We start from the raw sequence: 6,904 nt of genomic DNA, 5'->3' as shown, positions 1-6,904 counted from the left end.
TTGTTGACCTTGACCATGAGGGCTGGTCAAGATGGAGGGAGGTGGGGTATAGGGCAAGACAGAGGGATGGGAGAGGAAACCCAGAGGACATCATGGAAGAAAGGACCCCTGGACATCTGTCAAGGCTTGAACAGACTGGAAGGCCAACTAGTGGGAGCAGGAGAGACCCTGGGGGGCATCTTTTGGAATCCAGGCTTGTTCTTGATTGACAGGAAGGAGACTGGCTCTCTTTGAGGAAGGAGGACACACACAGAGCCTTCTAGATAATGGGCACAAAGGAGGAACAGGAGGGACCTGAAGGTTAGGAAAGCCCTCTTTACTGACTATCTGCAGTAGTGCTTCTCCTGGAGAATCTGGTTCAGTATACCTGGAGTCTTTATTTTTTAAAAATTCCCCTGGATGAATTCAACATGCATCACTTGTACAAAACACTGATCTGGTCCAGCCCTTTGCAGGTAAGTGTAGCTTGTGGCACATTTGTGTAGCTAAATAAGGTTTTATGTCCTCTTTATGGATGGCAAATGTGTCTTTCAGACTCCCACAGGGTGTGAGGGGAGGTGCCCTATTGGCAGGTTAAAGTGAGGATCCTGCAGAAAAGGAAGACAACCACTGGTGAAGGATTTCTGCTGACCTGAGGTTTATTCAGTGATGAACTACAAAATGACTTGAAGAAAACCAAGAGAAATCTCAGCACCATCCTTTGCCTTTATCTGCATCAGAAATCATTCATTGGGAAGTTGCCTTCTTTCAGGGGAAGGGCTGAGCCTTTCCTGCAGGACATTAACAGCAGTCATGCTTACATAATGCTTTATCATTTTCTTTCTTTCTTTTTGTTTATTTATTTATTTCAAAGAGAGAAAGCACGAATGGGGGGGAGGCCAAAGAGAGAGGCAGACAGAGAATCCCAAGCAGGCTCCAAACTGTCAGCACCAGCCTGATGTGCGGCTCCAACCCACAAACCATGAGATCGTGACCTGAGCCAAAGTCAGGTGCTTAACTGACTGAGCCACCCAGATGCCCCTGTTTTATCATTTTCAAAATGCCTTCCATTTATAATTTCTCTAGGATGAGGAAGGTACTTGACTTGTGCCTAAGTATACTCACTTCTTTTAATGTTGTTTGGGCTTTCATATCAGTTTATGAATCCAAATTAGAGATTAGTTAGTATTTATGTTGATAGTTGATAGTCAATTTTATAAGAAAACATAATTAACCAAATCTGGGTCTTAGTTATATATTTTAAACTTCTGACTTTCTGGCACCATCCAGTTGGAATTATTGTTGCCCTCCTGAGAGGAAAGAGTTAACAAGCAAGTCTGGTTATATCTCTTTGGGTGTCTCAAGGGACCATGGTTGACTCTTGTCCAATCCCTGGGAATGTGACTCTTGCAGAGTTTTTGAAGCTACCAATTGATTTTATCACATACACTAGGAGCAATGGACTTCAGAATACCAGACCATCGGGTTGCTTTGCACAAACATCAAGATTAATGATGGGTATGCAGGCTATCAGTGGGGTACAGAATTTTGGTTGCTATGGTTGGTTGCTAGAACCATATGCCTGCATAACCAGCCTCCCATATAAACCTTGGACGATGAGATTCAAATAGGTTTCCCTGGACAGAGACATTTCACACATGTCCCTGTAGTTCCCTGCCAGGTAGAGAGAGAGCACTCCTAAGATTCTCAGATGACGAAGGACATCAGAAGTGTATGCTGGATCTTTCTGGACTCTACCAATGCACACCTATTACCAGTTGCTTTGCTCTGTATCTCTTGGTGTAATAAATCTTAGCTGTGAGTATTACTTACTATGGAGTTTGTGAGCCCTCTAGCTCTTGAACTTAGGGAAGTTGTGAGATCTCCGATACACTTTTACTTATCACACTAATCATGACCAGGTTAACAGTCTCAGGCCTGTCATCATAGAATACCTAGCATTGGCTTTATTGCCATAGACTTGGTATCTGGCACCTGTATAACAAGCCATGGTTTGGCCTTTCCTACACCCTAATACATGGGTTTAATCTCTATAATGATGTTGGTCTTGATTTCTCTGTATGGCATTGTAGTTTCTTATTGGAATGGAGGTGCTGCCCAGAAGCCCATCCTTTCTGCCGGGTCCAACAACACTGTTTGGTGTGCCAGTTCTTCTCATCCCAGTCTTGCCTCTGCTCTCTTCTTGTGGACACCTGTGACACCTGAATTACTACCATTGTAGCTACATATACTTGGGAGTAGGCCTCACTATCATTTACAGAGATTGGGGAAGTTATCTGGCTTTCAGACCATCCATTCCCAGAAGGAAATGACCGGTTTCAATATGACTGCTTTGAAAGCCCAAATCTATCCAAGACAGAATATAAGCATATGGGAATCAATAAGAAATGAATTTGACATACCTTGAGCTCCCCCTGCCCTAACATTTCTGTAGAGACCATCAAGGCAAATGATGGTAGTGAGGTGCAGGAGCAGAGCCGGGTGGCCCAGGATGGAATAGCGGAGACTAAGTGAAATGAAAACATCTGTATTGAGGGTAACCTGGTGTATGGTATCAGAGTCTGAGCAGGGTGAGGAGTGTACTCATGTAGACAGAAAGACATTCACGTGGAAGTATGACCTGGTTTGGATATCGGAGCCCAGTTGGAGTGAGGAAGGAATCTTCTCAGGATGGTGGCTTGGTTAGGGTGTCAAATTCTAAGTGGAATGGGGAGAAAAGTGGTGGTAGTGATCTAGTTGGAGTGGCAGAGCCCACCAGGGAGAGCATTTGGCTGGCAAAAAGGGGGCAATAGTGGGAAGATTGGCTTACAAAGAGGGATTCATCAAACAAGTAAATATATTGGTGATAATGGGAGCCAGGTTACTCATTGTTGGAGGAGAGAATTATAAATATGGAAAGAGAGAAAAATAGAATTAACCTTAGAGCATTGACTGAAATTGAAGATAACTGTGTGAATCCATTGTTTTCCATATAAATACAGAAATAAGTATGAAGTAAATCTTTCAGAAACAGTACTTAGGATTTTAGTCTCAGTCCCCTGAAAGGTCCTTGGAATCCTTAAGCAATCAGCACACCTAGTACCCAGATTTTGGTTTGTAAACACGTTTCTGATCTGAAAAAGACCAGAACTTCGTGGAAAAAAATTATTGATTCTGGGTGAGCCTAGAACAGCCTTTTGACCAGAAAGTAGTAAAGAAGTGCTCAAAAAATGATTAGAAAATCTTTTTTGAACTTAGCAAACTCAATACCCAAGAAACAAATAATCCAGTGAAGAAATGGACAGAAGACATGCATAGACATTTTTTCCAAAGAAGACATCCAAATGGCTAACAGACACATGAAAAGATGCTCAACATCACTCATCATCAGGGAAATACAAATCAAAACCACATTGAGATACCACCTCACACTGGTCAGAGTGGCTAAAAATAACAACTCAGGAAACGAGATGTTGGCAAGGATGTGGAGAAAGGGAAACTCTTGCATTGTAGATGGGAATGCAAACTGGTAGAGCCACTCTGGAAAACAGTGTGGAGGTTCCTCAAAAAATTAAAGATGGAATTACCCTACGATCTAGCAATAGCACTATTAGGAATTTATCCAAAGGATACAGGAGTGTTGATTCACAGAGGCACATGCACCCCAATGTTTATAGCAGTGCTATCAACAATAGCCAAATCATGGAGAGAGTCTAAATGTCCATCAACTGATGAATGGATAAAGAATATGTGGTATATATATATATATATATAATATAAAATACTACTCAGTGATGAAAAAGAATGAAATCTTGCCATTTGCAGCAACATGGATGGAACTGGAAGTTATTATGCTAAGTGAGATAAGTAAGTCAGAGAAAGACAGATATCATATGTTTTCACTCATATGTGGAAATTGAGAAACTTAACAGAAGACCATGGGGGAAGGGAAGGGGAAAAAAATAGTTACAGAAAGGGAGGGAGGCAAACCATAAGAGACTCTTAAATACAGAGAACAAGCTAAGGGTTGATGGGAGGTGGTCAGGAGAGAGAGGAAAATGGGTGAAGGGCATTGAGGAGGGCACTTGTTAGGATGAGCACTGGGTATTGTATGTAAGCAATGAATCACAGGAATCTACCCCCAAAGCCAAGAGCACACTGTATATATACACTGTATGTTAGGCAACTTGACAACAAATTATATTAAAAATAATAATAAATAAATAGATAAATACAGAGAACAAACTAAGGGTGGAAAGAGGTGGGGGTCGGGGGGGTGGAGAAAATGGGTGATGGGCATTGAGGAGGGCACTTGTTGGGATGAGCAGTGGATGTTTTATGTAAGTGGTGAATCATGGGAATCTACTCCCAAAGCCAAGAGCACATCATATACACTGTATGTTAGCTAACTTGACAATAAATTATACATATATATATATATATATATATATATAAAATAGTATATCTGAAAAACAAACATGTGACAATTAAAAAAACAAACAAAAAACAAATGTCTCATCAATAGCCTAATCTCCAGGAACTCCCTACTATCTTAATGATAATGCTTTGCTAGAGGGAGAAACAACCTTAGTTTGACAATAGCTGGGCTTCCAGTAATCTGCAAATCCTCTTTAGCATATGGAAGTCCTTTTAGGAAACTTTCTCTTGACTTTACCTCTCCCAACTACACGGTATATAAATAGTCACTTTGCACAACCCCACTGCAGCTCTTTCTGCCCATGGATCCTGTCCCTGTGCTTTAATAAAATCACATTTTTGCACCAGAAAGAAAGAAAGAAAGAAAGGAAGAAAGAAAGAAAATGGTGAGAACATGTTGGGGTACCTGGGTGGCTTAGTTGGTTAAGCGTCCGACTCTTGGTTTCAGCTCAGGTAATGATATTATGGTTTATGGGTTCCAGCCCTGCATTGGGTTCTGCACTGGCAGCACAGAGTCTGCTTAGGATTCTCTCTCTCTCCCTTTCTCTCTGCCCCTTCCCTGTTCACACACACACTCTTTCTAAATAAATATATAAGTAAACACTTTTTTTTAAATGATGAGAACATGTCAAAGATATACAGAGCTGTTTGAAGGGGCTCATTCAACAAAACATTGATGAGAACATCAAAATCAAAATGATAGGAATAGATCACAAACCCTTGAATAAAGTAGAAATTCCTAAGTACATACTAATATAGATGAATAAATGAATAGTTGTATGAGGAACAGCATAATACAAAATATAGATTAACTATAAAGGGAATGAAAATTGACTTTACAGTGGAGAAGCCTGGCAGATAACACCTTTACCAACTTATCAAAGTAAACATCACCAGTAATGAGACAAATCAAAATCATGAACCACTTGATATAATGCAATGTGAAAAACATGGTCTCAATATTGTGATATTCCTGCAGAATTGCTTGATCAGAATATAATCATTAGAAACACCAGACGAACCCAAACTGAGAGACATTCCTCGAAGTAACTGGTCTATCATCTTCACAGGTGTCAAGATCATGAAAGTCAAGAAAAAGTAAATAAATGTTTTAGATCGAAAGAGACTGTAGGCACATGATAGCTAAATGAAGGGTTCCAACTAGATCTTTTTGCTCTCAAGGACATTATTGGGACAGTTGGTGAAATTTGAATGGCTTTGAGGATCAGACGATAGTAATATATTATCATTAATTTCCCAATTGTAACTGTTGTGTTGTTCTGTAGGAAAATGTCCTTATTTGTAGGAAATATACACCCAAGAATTTGGGAGTGACAGGGCATCATTGGCAACCTACTCCAAAGTAGAACAGGAAAAAAAAAGTGCTTTGCACTGTACTTTCAACTTTTCTGTAAGCTTGAAGTTATTTCAAAGTACATTGTTTAAAATGTTTTTTTAAAATATGGTGAATCCTGTGTAACTGCCATCTTGTGTCCCTGTGAGTATGACCTAATCTCAGCTGGTCCCCCAGAGACCCCTTGAATGCCAGCCCTCACCCCCTCGAGGTCCCATTTCTGCTCCAACAAGAGAGCAGAACGAAACTGGTGTGAACCCAGAGAAATTTGCCAAATTGCAAGCACAGGTGTGCAGTGGTGGGAAAGGAGCAGCTCCCTGAAAGAGGAGGTAGTTTGCAGAATGGTTACAGCAGATGATAAAAAACTTCAGTTCTCCTTAAAGAAGCTGGGGGTAAACAATACCTCTGGTATTGATCCACTCTAACAACCCTAAAGTTCAGTCATTACAGGCCATGCTGAGAGGAAGCATCTGACAGAAATGCTACCCAGTATGGTAAACCAACTTGGTGCAGACAGTCTGACTAATTTCAGAAGATTGGCTGAAGCTCTGCTCACACAATCTGTGGATGGAAAAGCACCACTTGCTACCAGAGAGGAAGAGGAGGATGAAGTTCCAGATCTTGTGGAGAATGTTTTGAAGCTTCCAAGAATGGAACAGAGTTGTGTCAACCTCTGAAGAAGATAGAACTTGATGAAGTTACTAGGGGCTGCTATTTCATACTATGACTGGTTTTTAATTTTTTTACATTTATTTATTTGGAGCAGGGGAGGGGCAGAGAGAGAGGAAGACCGAGAATCCTAAGCAGGATCTGCACTGTCAGCATACAGCCTGACTCAGGGCTTGATCTCAGGAACCGTGAGATCATAAACTGAGCTGAGATCAAGAGTTGGATGCTTAACTGACTGAGTCACCCAGATGTCCCATGACTACTTTTTAAAGTTTTGTTCATGCATCTGACAAAATCCAGATCCTTAAGCCCAAGCCCCTTGGACACTGCAACTCTGCTCAGTTTTTGCTTAGACACAATTCATTCTTTGCAGCTAATTAAGCTGAAGAAACCTGGGAATAAAGTTTGAAACAGGTTAATAAAGTTATCTGCAGGGTGCCTGGGTGGCTCAGTCAGTTAAGTGAG

General features: G+C 40.9%; 1 pseudogene; it reads left to right on the top strand.

Moving 5' to 3' along the window:
- Positions 1-410: 410 nt before the first annotated feature.
- Positions 411-6,465, top strand: LOC109276178 (transcription factor BTF3-like; annotated as a pseudogene).
- Positions 6,466-6,904: the final 439 nt, after the last annotated feature.

This window comes from Panthera pardus, unplaced genomic scaffold, assembly GCF_024362965.1.
Source record: "Panthera pardus isolate Hobbes unplaced genomic scaffold, ASM2436296v1 HiC_scaffold_6, whole genome shotgun sequence".
In the NCBI taxonomy this organism is placed as follows: domain Eukaryota; kingdom Metazoa; phylum Chordata; class Mammalia; order Carnivora; family Felidae; genus Panthera; species Panthera pardus.
Note: the sequence above shows the minus strand (reverse complement) of the source record. Positions and strands in the feature narration are given on the sequence as shown.